At 37.0% G+C, this 24,284-nt stretch overlaps 3 protein-coding genes across 6 annotated transcripts in view; 2 read left to right on the top strand and 1 right to left on the bottom strand.

Annotated features, from left to right (window-relative positions):
- LOC106084340 (zinc finger protein 277) overlaps positions 1-24,284 on the top strand; it is a 212,485-nt gene that overhangs the window by 160,513 nt on the left and 27,688 nt on the right. The gene's annotated exons all lie outside the window — the stretch shown is intronic.
- LOC106084342 (uncharacterized) overlaps positions 1-24,284 on the top strand; it is a 207,880-nt gene that overhangs the window by 155,908 nt on the left and 27,688 nt on the right. The gene's annotated exons all lie outside the window — the stretch shown is intronic.
- Positions 1-24,284, bottom strand: part of LOC106084339 (putative fatty acyl-CoA reductase CG8303) — a 176,231-nt gene that overhangs the window by 151,063 nt on the left and 884 nt on the right. The window lies entirely within an intron of this gene.

Raw genomic sequence — 24,284 nt, 5'->3', positions numbered from 1 at the left:
CTGTCCATGTATTGTTGTAATCAAGGTGCAGGTCGCATTTGTTGTTCGATTTTCACAACATTTTGCATAAGTCTTTGTTTTGGTCCAAGGACAAACGCTATTGATTTTGAAAAAATCGGTTCGGATTTAGAAATAGCTCCCATATAAATCTTTCATCCGAAGTGCCCTTTAAAGCTGTAGAATCCTCAATTTTGGCTCAAATTTTTTTTGACGTCCCAATATGTGTGCAAAATTTCATTAAAATCGGTCCAGATTTAGATATAGCTCCCATATATATCTTTCATCCGATATGCCCTTTTTGAAGCTGTAGAAGCCACAATTTTGGTCCGATCGTTACCAAATTTAGCATGATATGTTTCATGTGGCGTTTAAATACATCTGCAAAATTTCATTTAAATCGGTTCAGATTTAGATACAGCTCCCATATACAACTTTTACCCGATTTGATCTCTTAAGGCTGTAGAAGGCACAATCTTTACCAAATTTGGCGTGAAGTGCTTTTTGTGACGTCCCAATATGTGTGCAAAATTTCATCAGGATCGGATCAGACTTATATATAGCTCTCATATATATATCTTTCATACGATATGGTCTTTCAAGGCTGTAGAAGGCACAATTTTGGTCAAATCTTTACCAAATTTGGCACGAAGTGCTTTTTTGACGTCCTGTGCGCACGTATGTGTGCAAAATTTCATCAGGATCGGATCCGATTTATATATAGTGCTCACATATATCTTTCATCCGATATGCCCTTTTAAAGCTGTAGTAGCCACAATTTTGGTCCCATCCTTACAGAATTTTGCAGGATATGTTTTATTTGACGTCGCACTACATGCAAAAACTTTCATCAAAATCGAACTAGATTTATTTAAAGGTCCCATATATATCTTTTCCTGTTTCGACTTTTAATGCTGTATATATAATTTTAGTCCGATCTTTGCATTCATGAGATGTTTTAATTGACATCCCAATACGTGTGCAAAATTTCATCAAAATCGAATCAGATTTAGAAAAAACTCCCATATATATCTTTTATGCGTTTCGACTTTTAAGGCTGCAGAAGCTACAATTTTTGTACCATCGTAAGATAATCGTAGAAGGTTCTATACGATATTTCAATAGCTTTGAAAAATCAAAGTCTGACTAAATTTGGATATAAGTGCTATATATTAAAAGTATTACGTAGAATCGGTGGTGTAGGGTATTATATAGTCGGCTCCGCCCGACTTTTGCCTTTCCTCACTGGTTTAGTCTTTAAATTTCTTTTGAATCAAAGACCCATGGCTTTAACTACACATCTTTTATTTATTCAAATTCGTAGTCTACTCCCTATGATGGCCTATTTGAGATCCAGGTTTTGAGATATGTTGACCTCTAGACTATTAGACTGTAAATTTGGATATCATATTCATATTCTGTTTACAAAATTCCTTTAATTTGAGTCCTATATTTTCATGATCGGTTTATAGGTCCTTAAATCGAGAGATGGGTCTGTATGGTAAATATATTCAAAAATGGTATTACCTAGACAACAATCAGCATGGACGTTTAGGGGTCTAACGTAACTTAGGGGAGATCGGTTTATATGACAGCTATATCCAAATACGAGTATGGATCATATTCAGCGCAGACGACAACTTCCTGCGCCAAATTTCATCAAAATTGGTTAGTAAATTCGGTTTGTATGAGGAGATCGGTCTAAATGGCAGCTATTCCAAATTACACCATACCCGCACGCTTTTCCAAATTTCAGCTAAATGGGATACAGAATACTCCTGTTATGAGCTTAGGACTTTAACCAACCATAATAACAACTTTAATCAACCATAGTACTACACACTGTGGGAGAAAATCGAAAAAAGCTCGTAAAAACCAGAAAGGAAAGGCAAAAGTCGGGCGGGGCCGACTATATAATGAAAATGCAAATTTTGCCCATGAACTCTCCACTAAGGAACAGGGGCAAACTTCTTACATATCAATGAGTGAAGTCCGATTCAAGTTTAAGCTCAATGATAAGGGGCCTTCTTTTTATAGCCGAGTCCGAACGACGTGCCGCAGTGGGACACCTCTTTGGAGAGAAGTTTTACATGGCATAGTACCGCAAAAAAGTTGCCAGCATTAGGAGGATAAAAACACCGCTGACAATTTTTTCTGCTGGTCTCGCCAGGATTCGAACCCAGGCGTATAATACCCTACACTAACTCTACAGTTATAAATTCGGGCAATATATATATGTATATAAGAGCTTTGTCGTAATCTGAACCGACCCCCGCTACTTTAGTAGCAAAATCATCTGCAGTGACGAAGCTCGATCTCCTGACAAAAACCGAATTTACTAAACAATTTTGATGAAATTTGGCGCAGGAAGTTGTCGTCTGCGCAGTGATGAAGCTCATTTTTGGCTTAATGGGTTCGTAAATAACCAAATTATGCGTTATTGGGCAGGTCAAAATCCACATGTGCTTTACAAGTCAACACCTTATCCACCAAAAATAACTGTTTGATGCGGTTTGCATGCCGGCGGTGCCATTGGGTCGTACTTCTTCGTCGATAGTACCTATCGCCACGTTACCTTGGCAAGGCTACCGCACCATGCTCACCAATTATTTTTGGCCTGAATTACAATATAAGAACCTGGGCGACATGTGGTTTCAACACGATGGGTGCCACAAGTCACATAATACACATTTGATAATCGATTTATGTAGAGTAAGTTTGATGAGCGTGTTATCCCAAGAAATGGCCCACACAAGTAGCATCGTGGTATCTTAAGAAATGGCCCAGTCGATTGGCTGCCTCGTTCATGCGATTTAACGCCGCTTAACTAGTTTTTTGGGCCTTCGTCAAGTCATTGATCTATGCCAAAAAGCCGACGACGTAAGAAAAGCTCAGAGCCAACATTGATGGGGAAATGGCGACAATTTCAACTGAAATGTGTGGCCGAGTCATCGAAAATTGGGTCCAACATTTTTGCGGTGGCCATACGAACGAAGTCAAGTTCCATGAATAAATGTCTTGATTGCACTTCAAAGTCTTTGAAATATCTCAAATGGTTTGCGTTTCATTAAAAAACAAACAAATGGTCAAGTCCTTATGAGAAGACCCGATATACGTACCAACCGATTATCACTTTTAAAGCCTTTATCAGCATATTTTGAACAGTTTTTCTGAACATTTTGCATAAGATCTACTTTTAGGAATTTTACTATGTACGCCGATTTTGCTCGAATCGGTTCAGATTTAAATATAGCTCCCATATATATATTTTCGTCCGATTTTGTTTAATACTGCAATGATTTGGTGATTTGTTAACCGATCGTCTCGAAAGTTTCTCTTGTGACTCTCTAGATCATTCTGTATTTCATAAACACTGGTTCAAATTTGGATTTAGCTCTCTTATATCAACAGATCTCCTCAGAATTTTGCAAAGTGATTTCCTCTATGATTGCCACAATATGTACTGTCAATATATCCACAATATCATTGATAACCAATATTCTCGTTAGTCTTTTACCTATTTTTGTTTAGTCCAGTACGAATGGGGTTCCTAAGAGCAAATGTTACAAACATTTGGTCACCGCAAACAAATGAAGATTCGCATAGATACAGGGACAACACTATGCAGGGTCATAAATCAAAATATCTTAATTGCAAATTATACCAAATCGTCTTGACCTTTAAGGGGTTTATTTGAAGAGCAATAAATTTACCTTATTAAGCGAGAAATATAAGCAGCAACTCTATTAAAAATTCATGTAACGCTTTAAGATTTGCAGTGTCATTGTTTTTTTTTTTTATCACATGCGAATATGGATAAATATATTAAAATAAGTTTAAAATATGCAATTGGGAAATAGGTAACTAATGGAATTCCATACATTGAGTGACAATAAAGTGGATCATTAGGTTATAGTGGCAGTCTTAAATCAGATTCATTAAAATACTTTTTGTTCAGGGTGATCCTACAGTGGAGACAGACCAAAATCTCTAATGATAATCTGACCATCTGTACTGGTAATCGAATTTCTGCACTGGTAATCTGAACTCGTTACCAATTAAGCCCACAAATTGCATGTTTGTTATATTTGTTTGAGTGACATTCACTATGTATGAGCCATACTTATGATCCAACTGTTTCAAGTACTTATAAATTCTCTATTATGAATTGTTTCTGGTCAGCTGTTGTGGTTTATGACTATTTCAAGTATTCATATAAAAGCCGGCAAACACGTAGTTCGTAAAATAAGTATCATTGAAATCTGAAATAAAGTACTTTTTAGCAATCCACAGTGGTGGGTGTGTTGTTTATTCTCATCATAGGATGGGGTCATACTCGTTTGTAACACCTCGTAATATTTATTTGAGAGCCGTATAAAGCAAATATTTTTGATTGCCTTGACATTTTGAGTCTATCTAACCATATAATATGTCTTATGGACTTACTAAATTAGACTTCTTAAACTCCTAAAGGGCGTAATCCTTAACCAGTTTATTTGAAATTGTAACTTTATTCCAAAAAATCTTAAAAAAAATTTCTTAACATTTTTCTTTTTTGCTTTTCATGGTAATAAATTACTCACACATGTTTTTTAATGATTATAAACTCTTGTACGTAAACATTTTGATTGCAGTGTGAAAACATTTAAAAATGTGTGCGCTTGCTATGCTGCGCTGCTGACCTACTTTACACCTGCGCACTCGCATGCTTTCATTCAAAACTTTTTCTTCACTCTTTTTGCTTCATGTATTTGTGATTTGTTTGTTGGCATTTAAATGCTAGCTTCCACTTCCTCTCTTTGTCTCTCTCTCACTCTCTTTCAAGATATGAGAGTAATTCTTTCATTAAAGATACTTTGTTTGGAGCATTGGATATTATGCATACTTGTCTGTCTGCCAGCAATACGAGTCAGTTGTAGTTTACTCTCAGCCGGTGGCGTAGTTTTGTACAGCGTACGTTGGCGCAGCTCATGACAAGTTTATTAACTTGGGAAATTGTATTTTGTTGATGATGATAGGCAAACGTGCAAGTCTGGTTTATGGATTTTCTGACTTAACTTTTTATGTGTGTGTGTGTTTTTTTTTTTTGGCAAATTGTAATGCGTTCGTTTATTCTTTAATTGGGATTAGTAAGGGAAAGTAACCTCAAAATTAATTAGACCAAGTTTTTTTGTTTAATGTATAGAAAAAGTTACTAAAACATAATATATGCAATAAATAAAACGTTATATACATTAGAAAGCTGAGCGCCATTTTTTTTTTATAAAATAAAATTCTTTCATATTGATATTTATATTGCAAGGGCAAACGAATTGATCTTAGTAAACTGTGAACAGAAAATGTTTGGCATAAACCGCTGTTTTTAAACCCTTTTAAAAGGATTCATGTGTGCAACCTTTATTCACTAATCTATATTTTTTTAAGTTTCCTTTTCCATATACTATAAATATAATAGTCTTGTATCATGAAAATCTTTCCAGCACTCTAAATGCGGAACAACCTTGAGTTTTAATACCCTTCTGCATAGAATGTAAGGAATACCTACTTCGCCCTTCTGTTTGCAAATCATAAAAATGTTGCTGCTTCCCTATTTTTGACTTCAGTATTGGAAGGATAAATGAATTGATATTTGCAAACAATGAACAGAAAAATATTATCATAGATCTCGTTTTTCAAATAGTTTTAAACTTGTCCATGTGTGCGAGATGGATTTGGATGGCTAAAAGATTGTTGTCGTTGGAATTTTTTTCCAACTCAAAACTGTTACCAAACCTCAATTTTCTACTCCTCCAATGGTGAGAAAAAGGTGTTGATCTGAAAACCTAAGAATGTTTCTATTCTTTGTTTCCTTCTTTTTGACTTCAATATAGCAAGGATAAATGAATTGATATTTGTAAACAACGAATAGGAAAATATCACCATGGATCTCTTTTTTCAAATAGTTTTAAATTTGTCCATGTGTGCAAGTTGGATTTGGGTGGCTAAAAGTATGTTGTCGTTGGAATTTTTTCCAACTCAAAAATGTTGCCTGACCTCAATTTTCTACTCCACCACTGTGAAGAAATAAGGTGTATTTCAACTAACTTAATCAGTATGGTTTATCCTTCTTTAATGAGAGCAATGTATAAAACCTTCTAGTTCTCTTCTTCTTGTTCTTCCATTATCCATACGGGTTTCACAATTATGAAGACAAACAAATTGATCTGTCTAAACTATGAACAGAAAAATTTTTCTATGAATCACTGCTTTTAAACAGTTAAAAACTTGTTCATGTGTGCATGGCGGACCGCAGTGCGACACCTCTTTGTGAAGAAGTTTTCACATGGCTGCCATACCAAATGGTACAATACCTCACACTGAATCCCGATTATATTCATTGACACTGTAGAGGGCGCAATTCTTATCCGATTTGGTTTGAAATTTTGAAGTCGCAAGACCTTCAACATTCGTTTCAAATATGGTATGAAACGTTCCATAACCTTATGTATTGTAGCTTCCATATAAACAGATCTTCCGATTATAGTTCTGGAGCCCCTAGAGGACGAAATTCTTATTCGATTAGGCTGAAATGGCTTCTGATACGTTCTGCCACGCTTGCACTTGTTTATAATGTTTTATGTTTTAGTTTGCTTGACGTTATTTCTCTCAAAGGGCAGAGAATCGTGCTAGTTTGACCATTTTATGTCTTATTTTTGTTTACTTCAAGCTATTATTGGTAACCAATTCCTATCCCTAATAATCCTCAAGCGTTTCTACCACTAAGCTTTTTTTTGTATTTCTTCCCTAATCTTTTAAAGCTGCACAAATTTCACACTTTGTTGTAAATTCTTTGCTGCAAACAGAACTAAGTGTTTAATTTAACACAGTTTAAATGCTTAATGTAAAACTAAGGCTTCGGTGTTTAAGGAAAACGCTTAAATATAGGGAAGGTATGGCACATGGTAACTATTGCAGCAGAACTTTTTCCATTTAATGACGTTGGCTACATAAAGAAACCTTTATCATTATAATTGTTGACCTTTTAACAGTTCTTGCAGACCCCATAGTCATAATGTGACACGGTAATGTTTAAGCAATGTGTACAATTATTCTAATCTATTTTAAGATTCTCTTAAAGGTTTCGCATAATTGTTACGTTTTTGAGATTGAATGAAATATTGAGAAATTGTTTACCTTCCACCATGAAATAATTGCCTAAAACTATTTAAGCGGTCCGTTAGCAGCACCTTGAAATATTGAGCTTAAACTTTTGATTGCCCAAAGGATTCTTGACCAAAAACAAATTCCTCATCAATCCATGGCGAATGTATTACAGTGACAACCTCTTTTAGGTATCACGGTATTGATTGCCAAGTTTCCCAGGAAATGATTTCTGATTTTTATTGGGTAGGACGACCTCAGGCTGTTGCACCTAAATATAAATATCAAATTTGTAGTCCACGCCACAAGACCTTTCATTTGGGTCCTATATTGTTCTGGTATCTTTTAAGGTTAAGGTGGCCCCTTCTCTACTTTGGGCCGCCCTCTCAAAAACTATACGTTTGAGACCTATATTGATCGAGGAATTTTATGGTGGTAGCACTGCTCCCAAGATAGTTCGGACGAAATATTTATATATAAGATTCCGATTCAACTCTCAAATACATTTCATTTGATGCCCATATTATCCTAATCGTAAACATGCCCGCTTTTGGGGGTTTTGGGGAGGGGCGTTCCCCCCAAGTTGCTTGACAACAAATTTATGTAACAAATTCGTGCTTATGTGTTACCATAAGATTGCAAACATAATTTTGCTTAAAACAATGCACCCATCTCCGATGTTAGGGCCACCGTAGCCTAGAAGTTAATATGTCCGACTTTGATGCTGAAAGCCTGTGTTCAAATACCAGCCAATACCGTTCTAAATCGGTCTATAACCTGATATAGCTTCTGTATAGGAGCAACTATTGTCCAATTTGGGTAAAATTTTTTACTTCCGACTACTAGTACAGTCTAAATCGGCTTTTAACATGATGTGTCTCCCACATAAACCGATCTCTCGATTATCCTCACAAAAAAAAAATAGAATTCGGTTTCAATCACGATATTAATTGATCCATTTAATTTTTTAATTGAAACTGCTTCAATCACGGAAATGATAATATCAATCACCGATTTGGAAAAGTAATTGAAAAAATTGCATATTCAATTAAAAAAAATGTTTGAAATTTTTCAAATTTTCAATTGGATCAATTAAAAAAATGGTTGACATTTTTGACATTTTTGACATTTTCAATTAATTTTTTTATTGATCCAAATAAATAATTTGTAAAACTTTTTAAAAATTCCGATAAAAAACTCCATCGGGTCTCCTTCCCCTTATATTGTAGGGGAAGCTCCTGTAGGTGTGCAAGCTCATTCCGGTCTATACGACCGATCGCCGCGAAAACATGGTGGCCATTGCTTATTTAAAGGCGCTAAAAACTCGCCTTGTCATATCGAGCATCATAGGTACTTAGGTACTTTGTGCAAAAGCCGGTGACGCCCGGCCTCTCATTGAGACTCTCCGCTCGATACCGCTTATTGTTTGCGACTGCTACTCCATATGGAGCATTCCACTATCCGCAAACTGTGGATACGCCCGGTTGCTTGCAACTAAGCTTATGGTGACAGCAATGAACATCACGCAGATTGGACTTCAATGTTCCAGCCTGTGTGGCGCTCACATCTAGCCGGTGCCAGGATCGGCTTGGTAACTTGAGTCTGAACGGAACATACAAACAAACAAACGGCAACATTTTTAAGACGAATATTCGATAAGTAAAACTATTTCTTCCCTATGCCTGGTGATGTGCATAAGCATCACTACTCACAATTAGGTTTCTTTTGCCCTATTTGCAATAATACGTGCTCTTTTTTTCTCATTCCTGGCACGATTAAGTAGCTCTTATCCGGGAAATCCGGGGGCCATCGTTGCGTTGAGGTTAGCATGTCCACCTATGACGTTGGATGCCCGGATTCACATCCAGGCGAGAACATCAGAGCAAAAATATTTCAACGGTGGTTATGCCCTTATAATGCTGGTGACATTTGTGAGGTACTATGCCATGCAAAAACTTCTCCCCAAACAGGTGTCGCACTGCGGTACGTCGATCGGACTCGGCTATAAAAAGAACGCCCCTTATCATTGAGCTTAAAAACTTGAATAGGACTGCATTCTGTGATAGTGAGAAGTTTGCCCCTATTCCTTAATGGACTGTTAATGAGCAACTTTGCATTTGCATTAGGGAATTCTTAGTCCACGAACAATGCCATCATTCATTCATATTTTGTGGAGAAGAACAACTTTAAAGTCGCCAAAAAAAACTTTAAGGTATCGTACCATAACGCAGGGTTCTGATTTTCTACCACTTTTGCAGTATCCTCTTTATCTGTGTCTGGCAGGAGTTTGTTTTCACAAGATTCGTTTAATCTTAACATAAAGAGCTTCCTTGCGCACTCACTTACTCTTCCTCAGTGCGCTGAATATTTGCTGGGTGGATGATTTCTTCTCAGTTCCCTCTACAACTCCTTCTGCCAAAGTACATTGTAAGTTTTCTCCTTGGAGGCTAGTGCATGAGTGCCATCTTTCATTCATGTTTCGTGGAGAAGAACAACTTTAAAGTCGCCAAAGAGACTTTAAGGTATCATACCATAACGCAGGGTTCTGATTTTCTACCACTTTTGCAGTATCCTCTTTATCTGTGTCTGGCAGGAGTTTGTTTTCACAAGATTCGTTTAATCTTAACATAAAGAGCTTCCTTGCGCACTCACTCACTCTTCCTCAGTGCACTGAATATTTGCTGGGTGGATGATTCCTTCTTAGTTCCCTCTACAACTCCTTCTGCCAAAGTACCTTCTGAGTTTTCTCTTTGGAGGCTAGGGCAACCTAGAGCTGTATTCAAGCAGCTTTTAAACAGCGTCATCTTCTTCTCGCCTCACCGAGGTAGGACCAGACTAACGATGTGAGGGATAGTTCCTCAGACAAGTCTTCCGCAAAATATGATGAACTATGTCCTGATTTCCTATCCTACCATTTCTTATTTGTAGAAACCGTAGAACACAACTCCTTCGATTGAGGTCTTTAAGACAGCTGGAATTTTGTTGGAATACCGTATGCCAACGGTTCTCATCAGCCTCATTCATTCTACTAATCTTCCAGTAAAACCTCCCAGACATAGAATATGCTAAATCTCTTTTTTAGGAACATGTTAACTAAGCGGTGTACACCTCTAAATAAAAAGGGACTTGTTATTGAGATGAAATTTAATCGCTGAGCATTGTCTAGTATGCATAAAGTTCTGCTTGCTTCATATAATGAGGTGAAAATTAATAACAAACATCAACTTTGTCTGATGTTAATTTTCACTTATATGCTGTTTTTTCCAATACAAGTACAAGTTCAATGAGAACTGATTTAAAATTCATATTAATTTATCAATTAGACAAAATTACTTGCAAAATACAACAAGATTAATAGCGCAACATATTTACAATGCAGCATTCTATACACTTTGTTTCTGAATTTAATCCAATGACAAGTGAAAAGCTTTACTAATTCAACTGAAATTCCTTTGTAATTATTTGAATGGTTCAAGTGCTTGTTTTCACTTTCGAATAAAACAATTATTCTTGTAACTATTTATAGAATTAAGAAAATATAATAAAAGCTTTTTGTGAGAAGTCATTAATTGCTTGGCAATAACACAAGTAAAAAAATGATTTTAGTTTGGCCTGAACTAAAAATGTTCATAAGATTGATTTGATGGCAATAACATTTTTGTGCCGTCGAAGGAAGCGCTTTTGCTTCTTGCGCTGAATTCAGAGCTTTTTTTTAGTAATTTTGGAAGGAAAGAATATACCTTATCTAACGCGAGGATAGTTTCGATGCAAACAATTGTAGTGCTGAAACCAGCGCACCCGCGTAAGCGGTTGCTTCCTTTTCCGCATACAAAGATACACTCTTGTATGAAAGTATTGTTTTTGTGCTTTTGGCAAGATATCGGGATATCTGTATTTAAGGGGGCCTATATCACCATATTGACCGATTCTAATAAAACTTGACACTGATAAGTTTTTAGGCCAAATTTCAGCCAATTTTAGTCTTTTGAGGACTGAAGAAGTCAAATCCGGGGGTCGGTTTATGTGGGGCTATATCTGTTTATAGACCGATTCGGATCAAACTTGGGATGGATGTTGGAAGTCATAACACAAGTCTTTATTTAAAATGTCAGCTAAATCAGGTGAAAATGTAGGCTTGTAAGGGCTGAAGAAGTCAAATCCGGGGGCTATATTAGTTTATACACCGATTCGGGTCACACTTGGGATGGATGTTGGAAGTCATAACGCAAGTCTTTGTTCCAAATTTGAGACAAATCGGATAAAAACTGAGGCTTCTAAGGGCTCAAGAAGTCAAATCGGGGGATCGGTTTATATGGGGATATATCTGTTTATTGACCAAATCGGATCATACTTTGCGTGGATGTTGGAAGTCATTAATCAAGACTTTGTTCCAAACTTCAGTCAAATTGGGTGAAAATTTAGGCTTCTAAGGGTTGAAGAAGTCAAAACCGCGGATCGGTTTATATGGGGACTATATTTGCTTATAGACCGATTCGGATTAGATTTTGCATAGATATTGGAAATCATAACTCAAGTCTTTGTTCCAAATTTTAGCCAAATCGGATGAAAATTGATGCTTCTTAGGGCTCAGGAAGTCAAATCCGGGGATCAGTTTATATGGGGGCTGTATCCATATCTGAACCGATATTGCCCAGTTGCAATCCCCAACGGCCTACATCAATAAGAAGTATATCTGCAAAATTTCAAGCGGCTTTACTAGTTTGATTTCCACAGACGGACGGACATGGCCAGATCGACTCAGAATGCCGAGACGATGCAGAATATATATATACTTTATGGGGTCGCTGATCAATATTTCGAGGTGTTACAAACGGAATGATAAAATTGGTATACCCCCATCCTATTGGGTTCCCTAAAAAGTAATTGCGGATTTTTTAAAAGAAAGTAAATGCATTTATAATAAAACTTAGAATGAACTTTAATCAAATATATAATTGCCATTTTGTTCGATAACCTTTTGCCATCTTCCTGGCAAATTTAGTATTCCACGCTCATAGAACTTCTGGCCTTTATCTGCAAAAAACTGAACCAAGTGCGGAGTAAGGAGTTCTGCAAAGATCGAAATAAATGGTAGTCTGATGGTGCAAGGTCAGGGCTATATGGTGGATGCATCAAAAGTTCCCAGCCAAGCTCACTCAGTTTTTGGCGAGTGACCAAAGATGTGTGCGGTCTAGCGTTGTCCTGGTGGAATATGACACCTTTACGATTGACCAATTCTGGTCGCTTCTCCTTGATGGCTGTATTCAATTTGTCCAATTGTTGACAGTAAACATCCGAATTAATCGTTTGGTTCCTTGGAAGCAGCTCAAAATATACCACACCCTTCCAATCCTACCAAACAGACAGCATAAACTTCTTTTGGTGGATATCAGCCTTTGAAGTGGTTTGAGCTGGTTCACCATGCTTGGACCATGATCGTTTTCGACTAACGTTGTTGTAAACAATCCATTTTTCATCTCCAGTTATGATTCGTTTTAAAAACGGATCGAATTCATTGCGTTTAAGGTGCATATAGGTGCACAAGGTGCACAAGCGTTGATTTGGTTTGTTAAATGAATTTCTTTCAATACATGTGGTACCCAAATATCAAGCTTTTTCACCAGTCCAAGACTTTTTATGTGATAATGAACGGTTGATTTTGGTATATTTAACTTCTCTCCTATCTCACGCTCAGTTACATGACGATCCAATTCGATTAATGCTTAAAATTTGTCAACGCCGACTATATGAAAAATCAGCAATTACTTTTTGAGCAACCCAATATGTTGGTGGGTATTAAAATGTCTATATTGTCTGGGATATCAGGCTACGTATGAAGAAGATTACACTGTCGGTACCCCCATCTCGAATAAAGACAAAGCCCAGGGGCATAAAATGTAGAATTGCTTTCGAAGGTGATCTTCAATGCCGCTGTGATGAAAATACTCAACTCATACTCATAAATGGATTTTTGCAATGCCGTCCACCACACCACAACCCCATATAACATAGTAGAACTGAAAGTTAAAGTAAACAGCCAATACCATGCGGTTAAAAAACCGAAGTTTGGCTATAGCTCACTTGCAGATATGGGACAAGAGTGATGTGTTCACATTTTTTAAAAATTTTGTATTCAAACGTCTTTAGATAATGGAAATTATTTTTCTTACAAGTAGACTGATGTCACCGAGCGTATCTTTTATTGTCTGCTGAAAAAAAAACCAAACTATAAATCTGTAAGGGCTTTCCTAATTCGCCCTACAGCATAATGCTACCTAAAGTATGTATATCCCATTCCCATCATGGGTTGCTCCTTAATATATGCATGATGTAACAGACACAAGCGTTTTTCAACGATATCTGTTCAAAGATATGCTTCCATCAACCCTTTAGAGTATTCAGCCTAAAAGATGACAGGCTAATAGGATGGAAATCTTTTACCTTCGTGTGATAAGGTTTCCCACTGCTATGTATATACGACATGCTGTTACAAGCAGAGTGTATCTCCCTAAGCCAAGTAGCCAGTATATCAGACACAGCTTGTGAATTCACCGGTGATAAATTATCAAGGCTTGAGAGCTTATAGGAGTCGAAACTTTTTATCGCCCAAAAGATTTTCGGCTCAGACATAATTTCCCCAATAACCTCCGACGAATGTATGCCAGTGACAACCTCTCCTAGAGCCACGTTGTTCATTGGAGAGTTTCCCGAGAAATGTTTGTCAACGAGTAGTTCTAGTGGTTCCTCACTAGACATGCATTCTCAGACTTCTGAACATATCCCACCGTAGTAGGTTTTGAGAATAGCATCTTCTATAGCCTACAGGCCTCAGATGTTTCCACCACTGAACTGCAGAACTCGGCACGGGATTTGTTCTGTGCCTTTCTCAGCTCGCCCTTGCATTTTTTTAGCTCAGCTTTATAGACGTCCCAGTAGTGTGGTGACCTTATGGCTTTCTTCCTGTTGAAGATTTTTCTGCAGCACTTCCTTAGACCAACCATTGTTTCTATGTCTTCTGCAGTATACACTTCCTTCTCTCCATTGGATTACAGCTTTATAGAGAAACCACTCCCAACACTAGACAGATGATCCGCCTATATGACATTAATATCTTTAAAATAGATCGTCTCATTTGACGTTTTACCATTTAACCCCATAAATTTGTAAAATTTTAAACTTGTTTAGGCTAAAGAAACCATTAATAATTTATTCACAAAATATTCGATAACTTTTTTTTTATATCATACCAACAGCCAACCAACTTTAACCATCAACAATGTCATCTGTTAGCCAAAAGAACTTTAACTTGATTTCACTTTCACTACATTTGACATATAAAACAAAAGTGGAAATATTTGAATACAGATGAAATTAGGATTCAGCGAATTGGTTTGAGAAAGTAAAACTGTTCTTTTGTTTAAACAAGAGCTTTGTTTATTGTGGGTATAAAGAAAGAATCTTAAAAGGTGAATGACAAATAAAGCTGAATGTTTTGTCAATAAAACTATGGTAGTGTGAATTGGCGAATTTATTGTTAAATGATTTCATTAAAGGAAAATTAATCGTACAAGCATTTTAGGTTTCAAAGCTTTCTCTGTAAATTGGAAAATTTTAAAGTTTATATGGGATTCATATAGCATTGCTCCAAAAATTATTCTTGTATTGTTACTATGATATATGTTAATATGAGGGATTCTCTTTCAAACCATACTGATTCTCTTTAAGTCTGGTAGTGACTGCATTAGATATTCGGCCAAAATTATTCAGGTTTATTCTTGCTTGGTGTTGGAAGTATTGTCATTCCATGGATATGGTCTGGGGAGTAACCGTCTTTGGATTAACGATATTTTTTACCCACCACTATAGGATGGGGGCATACTAATTTCGTCATTCCGTTTGTAACACACCGAAATATTCATCTTAGACCCAACAAGAAATTGAATTTCAAATCCAACATTTTGGAAAGGGCAAGAAAGGCAAATCTTGCCCTATACAGCTGCAAGAGAGCCATTGGCAAAAGTTGGTGGTTTATACCGCGAGTTATGCATTGGGTATATATTGCAGTAGTCAGCCCTATGATGCTATATGGTGTTGTAGTCTGGTGGGCGGGGCTTCAAAAGTCCACCTACTGCTCAATACTTAACCGGATCCACAGTGCATCACAGCCGCACTGTGGACAACACCATCTGATGCACTGACTTTAATGCTACCTTATGCCTCTGGACATTGTGGCTAAACAAATTAAAGCGTTCCAGGTAGTGTGATTACACCCTACCTGAGCCGCTTTTTGATAAAACTTACTGTACCACTAGTCCTGATAGAACCGATTGGAACTACGATATCCCTGGTAACAGAAGCAATGTTGATTAGAGATTCATCGTTTTTCCAGTATGTCTCGAAGTATTTGAGAGCTTTGAAGCCTCCCGACATCTTATTGAAATATGATTTAGATCGGACTATATTAAGGTATAGCTACCATACACACCAATCTGCCGATTGAGGGTCTTTAGCCTATAAAGGCGCAATTATTATTCGATGTCGCTAATATTTTAAATAGTAAATTGATTAATGCCTCCCGATATCTGACTCAAATATGGTTCAGATCCGTCTTTATTCAGATATAGCAGGCATATAGACCGATCTGCCCATTAAGGGTCTTAAGTCCATAAAGAATGTATTTATTATTCGATTTTGCTGGAATTTCACACAGTGACTTGTATTAAGCCTTCCGTAATCCGTCCAGCATATGATCCAGATCAGTCTACAGGGTGGCTGATGAAAGCCGCTACAAAAAAAAATGTAATAACTTTTTTTCTATTTAATAATAATAATTTAATAATTAATTTAATTAATTAATTAATTAATTTAATTAATAATAATTTAATAATTAATTTAATAATTTAATTTAACATGAATAAAAGAAAAATGTATTCCATACACCGAAAAAAAAATGTAGCAATATTCATCATTGTAGCAATATTCATCAGCCACCCTGTATATTTAGATATAGGTGCCATAAAGACCGATCTTCCAATTCAGGGTCTGAATTTCATAAAAAGTGCATTTGATGCCCGATTTTGCTAAAACTGTGATTTGCATAAGAGTTCTCGGGACCTGAATCAAATATAATCCAGACCAACCTAGGCCTAGCCATAAAAAGGTTAGTCATTAATAGGCATAAGTTCATTTATTCATGCAACAGGAAATAATTTTTCAGTACAATAGTCAAAAAGTCATCACCCTAATAGGGATCTTAGGCGGAATAAGTGCTTATTTTGGAGAGTTTTGGTAGAAGGTGGAAAACTAAATACACGGATCGGGACAATTGTCAGATGACTTACGAATCGCCCAGACTTCTGCGTTCCCGGGTGTCATTTACAGCCTTCAACGTTGCCTGACTGTAGCTGAATATACATGCTTAGAGCGACCGATATCCATAGACAACACAAACTCATCTGAAATGCTACATTAACACATCACTAGAAAAGTGATCCTCGCCCTTATAGGCAAACAAATAAAGAATAAAAAAATTCGAAGGAGCCAGGCCGTAATTTGATCGCTGGACGTTCGGTTAGCAATGCACAAAACTACTTCTATACCCTGAGCGCAGTGGTAGTTGTGTGGGCAAGAAATCCATCGCTACAACAGACACATGCATTGGAAAAAACAGCAAGTAGGACAAAATGTCGAACTAGGATAGTGCTGTATTTCGTAGAGGAACTTTTGCAATTCATTCGAGTTAAATACAACCTAGCAATATACAACCTTTGCAGACCCCCACACCTAAAAATTTCTGATGATGGGTCTCTTACAATGGCGTCGAAATGCGTAAAATCATGGTTCGTGTGGCGTATCTCCTTTGGCTTTAATTTTTTCATTGCATAAAAAAATTTCATAATATTGAGCTCAACTCACCATTAGAGAATTTATCCTCGTCTGTTGTTCTTAGCTTTGATGCTTAGTTTGTATCGGAATAGTTGAAAGAAATGCTTTATTCTTACTTACTGCGCCAAGGAGAGTTTAAGGACTTATTGAATTATAGAACAAAAGTGTGTTCTGCACTGTACTTAATAGTTGTAGGGTATGTAGAGCACATAGGTCTCTTTGATAAAGGTGTTGATGAAGAAACATGGCGTATCAGAAATCGCGATCTACCATGCCAGTCAAAGTGTTTTGAAAACAGCACACACTTACCTAATTTTTATAAGTTCTTTGCTATGCTATTCTTTGAATCATTGAATATGATCTCGAGCTGGAATATGTGCGAAAAATCATTTTTAATTTTTCTTGGTGTTTCCCTTGTAAGAACTGATTATGATTAGTTTCTATAGGAATAGTTAGAAGTAAGGCTTTCTTCTCACTTACTGCGCTAAAGAGAGCTAGAGGACTTATTGAATTATAGAACAAAAGTTTGCTCTGTACCATACTCAATAGTCGTTGGGTATGTAGAGCACCTATAGCAGTTTGATAAAGGTGTTGATGAAGATACATGGTTTATCAGAAATCGAGATCCACCATGCCACCCAAAGTGTTTTGAAAACAGCACACACTTGCCTTACTTTTATAAGTTGTTTGCTATGCTATTCTTTGAATAGAAATTATTGAATATGATCTCGAGCTGGAATATGTGCGAAAAATCATTTTTGAATTTTCTTGGAATTTCCCTAGTAAGAACTGATTATGATTAGTTTCTATAGGAATAGTTAGAAGTAAGGCTTTCTTCTCACTTACTGCGCTAAAGAGAGCTAGAGGACTTATTGAATTATAGAACAAAAGTTTGCTCTGTACCATACTCAATAGTCGTTGGGTATGTAGAGCACCTATAGCAGTTTGATAAAGGTGTTGATGAAGATACATGGCGTATCAGAAATCGCGCTGCACCATGCCAGTTAAAGTGTTCTGAAAACAGCATACACTTGCCTTACTTTTATAAGTTGTTTGCTATGCTATTCTTCGAATAGTAAGAATTGAATATGATCTCAAGCTAGAATATGTAAAAACCATTTTGGATTTTTCATGGAATTTCCCTTGTTAGAACTGATTATGATTACTTTCTATCGAAATAGTGGCAAGTAAGGCTTTCGTCTCACTTACTACGCTAAGGAGAGTTAGAGGACTTTTGAATTAAAGAACAAAAGTGTGCTCTGCACCGTACTCAATAGTCGTTGGGTATGTAGAGCACCTTAATCAGTTTGACAAAGGTGTTGATGAAGATACATGGCATATCAGAAATCGCGATCCACCATGCACACACTTGCCTAACTTTTATAAGTTCTTTGCTATGCTATTCATTGAATAGAAAGCATTGAATATGATCTCAAGCTGGAATATATTCGAAAAATCATTTTTGATTTTTCTTGGAATTTCCCTAGTAACAACTTCGTATAGACGTTAGCTCATATTTTTTAATGCTTTGCAAAAAAAAATTTTATCATTTTAACATTGGCTTTTATATTCTTAGAAGTAATACAACTAGAGTTTAAGGCCGGTTTAATTAGCTTTGTAAATTTTGCAATTTTTAGGCTATAACATGTTAGTAAAAAACCCTAATATACTCATATGACAGTGTCTGTAAAGGTTATGATAAAAAGACCACACATTTTGGTTTACCCTACTAACCCAATGACCATTGACGCAATGACCAGTTTTGTGGACATAAACAATGACAGTGTGGTCATGTTTATAAAACGGGATCAGATGAGTTCCTACATGATACAAAATGTTGACATTATATTATATGTAAGTAAGTTCACGTGTGTGTATATTGTAGAAAGCGTATATGGCCAACTATAATTAATAGAAGAAAAAACAACAAGAAGTGGGTAAACATAACAACCCCTTGGCCAAAAGTAGCAGCAAATAGTCAATGATTTATTAGTGCTAGTACCCTAAGCATACTACTTGTGCCCTTTTGTATTTAGCCGAAATAGAAATCTAGAAATTTCAGTTTTATTTGTACTAGAAGGCCGGTTTAGCCAAAAACCATAAAAGTCTAAATGTATGCAATGTTGTATGAAGACACAGCACCTTAATATAACTACAAATAAATGAAAGCCGCAAAACATATATGAAAGAACATGATAGTTTCAGTGACAAAAAGACCTTTTCTTGCATTATTGCTATAGGCTTTGATATGTGTTCTATTGTTTTCTTTCATAGGGCATAAAATAAACATCTTATTTAAGTTTGAATAATTATTATATAGTTAAGTTCATTGTGATACTGGAACAAAACTTTCTTCAACTTAAATATCGGTGGCCTTTAGTTAATTGACATATCTTGTAAATATTAGATTGAACGTGCTGTATCAATAAGAAGTTGTTCTTTTCTTTTTTCCTACGATGAATAAATCATTGTCAAGTTGTAGAAGAATAATTCTAATGAATTGAATACAACTGCGCTGCATGAATTGACAATACAACACAATACAACTTTCATCAATTTTGGTTTTTAATTTTGTTTTTTTTTTTTTTTTCAATTGATCTGTTTTTGTTTACTTTTGTAATGATCATTTGTTTTAAAGTTCTTTGTAGAAAAAAACAAAAACATGTGCAGAGTCATTTTAACAATCAACGTTTTTTTATGATTTATAAATTAATGATAACAGAGGTTTTAAGATTAAACTCATAAATAATTTAACACGATCTCACGTTTTGCAACCCCCTAGCTGCCACCATTGCAACAACGTCAATCAGCATGTGATGAATTGTGAATAAGAGTTCAAAAGTTCTTTCATTGAATGAATTTCAATTTCTGAATTTCAATAATACACTACAATGTGACAGGGAAATATTAGGAAATACTGACCACAGATCTCCGCAGCTGTCAGGTGCTTTGTATATAACAATGACGACCTTAGAACCTTATTGGTTACCCCTTGTAACCAATAAGGTGATCGCGTTTTATGGGTCCAAGACCTTAAATCGAGAGATCGGTCTATATGGCAGCTATATCCAAATCTGGCCCGATCTAGGCCAAATTGATGAAGGATGTCGAATGGCCTAACACAACTTACTGTCCCAAATTTCGGCGAAATCGGATAATAAAAACCTAAAATCGAGAGATCGATCTATATGGCATATTGCATATTGCAGATATATGTCGAGGGGCTTAACTTAATTTACTGTCTCAAATTTCGGCGATATGGGACAATAAATGCGCCTTTATGGGACCAAAACCTAAAATCGAGAGATCGGTCTATATGGGAGCTATATCCAAATCTGAACCGATCTGAGCCATATTGTGGAAGAATGTCAAGGGGTCTAACAAAACTCACTCTCCGAAATTTCGGCGACATCGGACAATGAATGCGCCTTTTATGGTCCTAAGACCCTTAATCGAGATATCAGTCTATATGGCAGCTATATCCAAATCAAGACCGATCTAAGCCAAATTGAAGAAGGATGTCGACGGGCCTAACACAACTTAGTGACCCAAATTTCAGCAAAATCGGATAATAAATCTGGCTTTTATTGGCCTAAGACCCTAAATCGTTGGATCGGTCTATATGGCTATAGGGTTAGATCGACTCAGAACGTCGAGACGATCAAGTATATATATATTTTATGGGGTCTTAGATCAATATTTCGAGGTGTTATAAACGCAATGACTAGATTAGTATACCCCCATCATATAGTCGTGGGTATAAAAAAACTAAACTTTTGAATACGTTCCTATTTGTTAAGCTATTTTGCGTCTTTAACTAAGATACACTGTTTTACTTGTCCCAAAGTAAATTTTTTAATTTTCAATGATATTTTGACCTCCATTTAAGATTTGTGTCTTTAAAAACAAAACGCAAAGTTAAGGATCTATTGACCTACCATTTAAAATTAAAAACTCTTTATATCAAGGAAAATATCCTTCACCTAACCTATTAAAGCCTGATCTTTGTCCGATGTTGATAAAATTTCATTCATATTCATTATTTAGAACATTTTCGTTGATGTTGCATTGAAAGAAGGATGTAAAATTTTTTTGAAAAAAAGGCTTAAAAATTTGCAAACAATTTTTTTTTTCAATTTTCTGAGCCACTATTTGTTTTTCAAAAAAAAATATTTTCTTAATATTTTATGACCATTTAGCGATAGAAAGTGAATTTTAATGAATTTTACCCTAAAATTTCACCTAATGTCCAAAGTAGTAGAATTATCGGAATAAACCGCCAAATGCAACTAGCCACTGAAAGTCTTTCCAGAAATCTGACTCCCAAGAATTAAGAGAAAAATTGTGTTTTAATTTTTAAGCTGCTAAGCGTGCTAAGTTCGGCCGGGTCGAATCTAATATGCTCTCCACCATAGAACGCATTTGTCAAGTTCCTTGAATGGCGTCTTCATATATATAAGAGCTAGATCAAGTTTTTGACCGATATGGACCGTACTTGTCACGACTGTTGGAAGTCATAGAAAAATACCAACTCCAAAATTGCGTCCTTCAGAGGCTCAGAAAGTAAAATTGAGAGATTGATGTATATGGCAGCTATATCAGGTTATGAACCGATTTCGACTTTACTTTCCACAGTTGTTGGAAGTCATGCCAATAAAACATTTGGAAAATTTCAGCCAAATTGGATAAGAATTGCGCTATTAGAAGTTTAATCAGGAGATCGATTTGTATGGCGGCTATATCAGGTTATGAACCGATTTGAACCATACTTGGCACAATTGTTGGAAGTCATGTCAAAACGACATTTCAACCAAATTAGATAACAATTGGACCCTCTAAAGGCTCAAGAAGTCTAAACATGAGATTGGCTTATATGGCAGCTATATCAGGTCACGAACCGATTTCAACCATATTTGGCACAATTGTTGGAAGTCATCCACCAAGTGCAAAGTTTCAGCCAAAGCGGACAAGAGTTGCACCCTCTAGAAGCTCAAGAAGTCAAAACCCAAATCAGTTTATAGGGCAGATGTATCAAAACATGGACCGATTTGATCAATTTACAATCCCCACCGACCTACGCTAATAAGAAGTATTTTTGCTTTACTCTTTCGAAAGTTAGCGTGCTTTCGACAACTGACGGACGGACGAACCTGGATAGATCGACTTAAAATGTCTTGATGATTACAAATATTTCGAATATTTTGAGATGCTATAAACGGAATGACAAAATTAATATACCTCCATCCTATGGTAAAGGATATAAAAATGTATGCCTAAAGTCATAAAATTGTATATTAATATATATGAAAATCCAGAAATTCAAAAATTTGGAACAGTTCCCTTCAAAAGTTAATAAATTTCGGTCTAAAAGTTAATAAATTTCAGTCTAAAATCAGACCAAATTTTTCTGGGTGTATATTCAGGGTTTGGTTCTGTGGTATCCTCGCCTTTGCCATTATTGGATTCCAGCATCTGGGAAAAAAGTTATTTCCTTATGCTAAGCATACTATCTGAATCTGTTACCAGATTTCCTTCTTATTTTCTACTGGCGGATGTGGTTATACCCAAGCAATCCTTTTGATGATTAACTCTCTGGTAAAATTTTCGGAGAACATTTCGACTCTTGAACATCACGGTGGGCTCAAATTCACGTCTTTTAATTTCTGTCTTCTTTCTGAATGGTATGGACGTTACGTCTCGTTTCTTCCTCTATCTCTTCTTTGTTACTGACAACTGGACTTCTCTATATGCTGCATTCTTGGATTCAGTACCATTTCGACACTCCTTGTTGTACCATGTCTTTTTAATATTCAAAAACGAAGTTTCCATGGCGTAGTTTAGCATTGCATTACTTTATTATTAGATCATGCACCCATCATCTTAGGATTCTAATTTTGCCATTCCGTCTGTCTGTTGTCTGTCTGTCGTCTGTCTGTCGTCTGTCTGTCTGTCGTCTGTCTGTCGTCTGTCTGTCTGTCGTCTGTCTGTAGTCTGTCTGTCGTCTGTCTGTCGTCTGTCTGTCGTCTGTCTGTCGTCTGTCTGTCGTCTGTCTGTCGTCTGTCTGTCGTCTGTCTGTCGTCTGTCTGTCGTCTGTCTGTCGTCTGTCTGTCGTCTGTCTGTCGTCTGTCTGTCGTCTGTCTGTCGTCTGTCTGTCGTCTGTCTGTCGTCTGTCTGTCGTCTGTCTGTCGTCTGTCTGTCATCTGTCTGTCGTCTGTCTGTCGTCTGTCTGTCGTCTGTCTGTCGTCTGTCTGTCGTCTGTCTGTCGTCTGTCTATCGTCTGTCTGTCGTCTGTCTGTCGTCTGTCTGTCGTCTGTCTGTCGTCTGTCTGTCGTCTGTCTGTCGTCTGTCTGTCGTCTGTCTGTCGTCTGTCTGTCGTCAGTCTGTCGTCTGTCTGTCGTCTGTCTGTCGTCTGTCTGTCGTCTGTCTGTCGTCTGTCTGTCGTCTGTCTGTCGTCTGTCTGTCGTCTGTCTGTTGTCTGTCTGTTGTCTGTCTGTCGTCTGTCTGTCGTCTGTCTGTCGTCTGTCTGTCGTCTGTCTGTCGTCTGTCTGTCGTCTGTCTGTCGTCTGTCTGTCGTCTGTCTGTCGTCTGTCTGTCGTCTGTCTGTCGTCTGTCTGTCGTCTGTCTGTCGTCTGTCTGTCGTCTGTCTATCATCTGTCTGTCGTCTGTCTGTCGTCTGTCTGTCGTCTGTCTGTCGTCGGTCTATAGTCTGTCTGTCGTCTGTCTGTCGTCTGTCTGTCGTCTGTCTGTCGTCTGTCTGTCGTCTGTCTGTCGTCTGTCTGTCGTCTGTCTGTCGTCTGTCTGTCGTCTGTCTGTCGTCTGTCTGTCGTCTGTCTGTCGTCTGTCTGTCGTCTGTCTGTCGTCTGTCTGTCGTCTGTCTGTCGTCTGTCTGTCGTCTGTCTGTCGTCTGTCTGTCGTCTGTCTGTCGTCTGTCTGTCGTCTGTCTGTCGTCTGACTGTCGTCTGTCTGTCGTCTGTCTGTCGTCTGTCTGTCGTCTGTCTGTCGTCAGTCTGTCGTCTGTCTGTCGTTTGTCTGTCGTCTGTCTGTCGTCTGTCTGTCGTCTGTCTGTCGTCTGGCTATCGTCTGGCTGTCGTCTGTCTGTCATCTGTCTGTCGTCTGTCTGTTTGTCTCTCTGCCTGTCTAGCGGTTTTCTTAATTGGATCTTCTCGAAATATGGCAAATGTATCTCCTTTGGTGTAGAGACAAGCTAATTTGAAATTAGTGGATATTGATTATGATTTACGTATATCTTAATCGCCCCGGTC

Source organism: Stomoxys calcitrans, chromosome 5 (genome assembly GCF_963082655.1).
Source record: "Stomoxys calcitrans chromosome 5, idStoCalc2.1, whole genome shotgun sequence".
NCBI lineage: Eukaryota > Metazoa > Arthropoda > Insecta > Diptera > Muscidae > Stomoxys > Stomoxys calcitrans.
The sequence above is the reverse complement of the archived record's forward strand: the minus strand, read 5'-3'. Positions and strand labels throughout refer to the sequence as shown.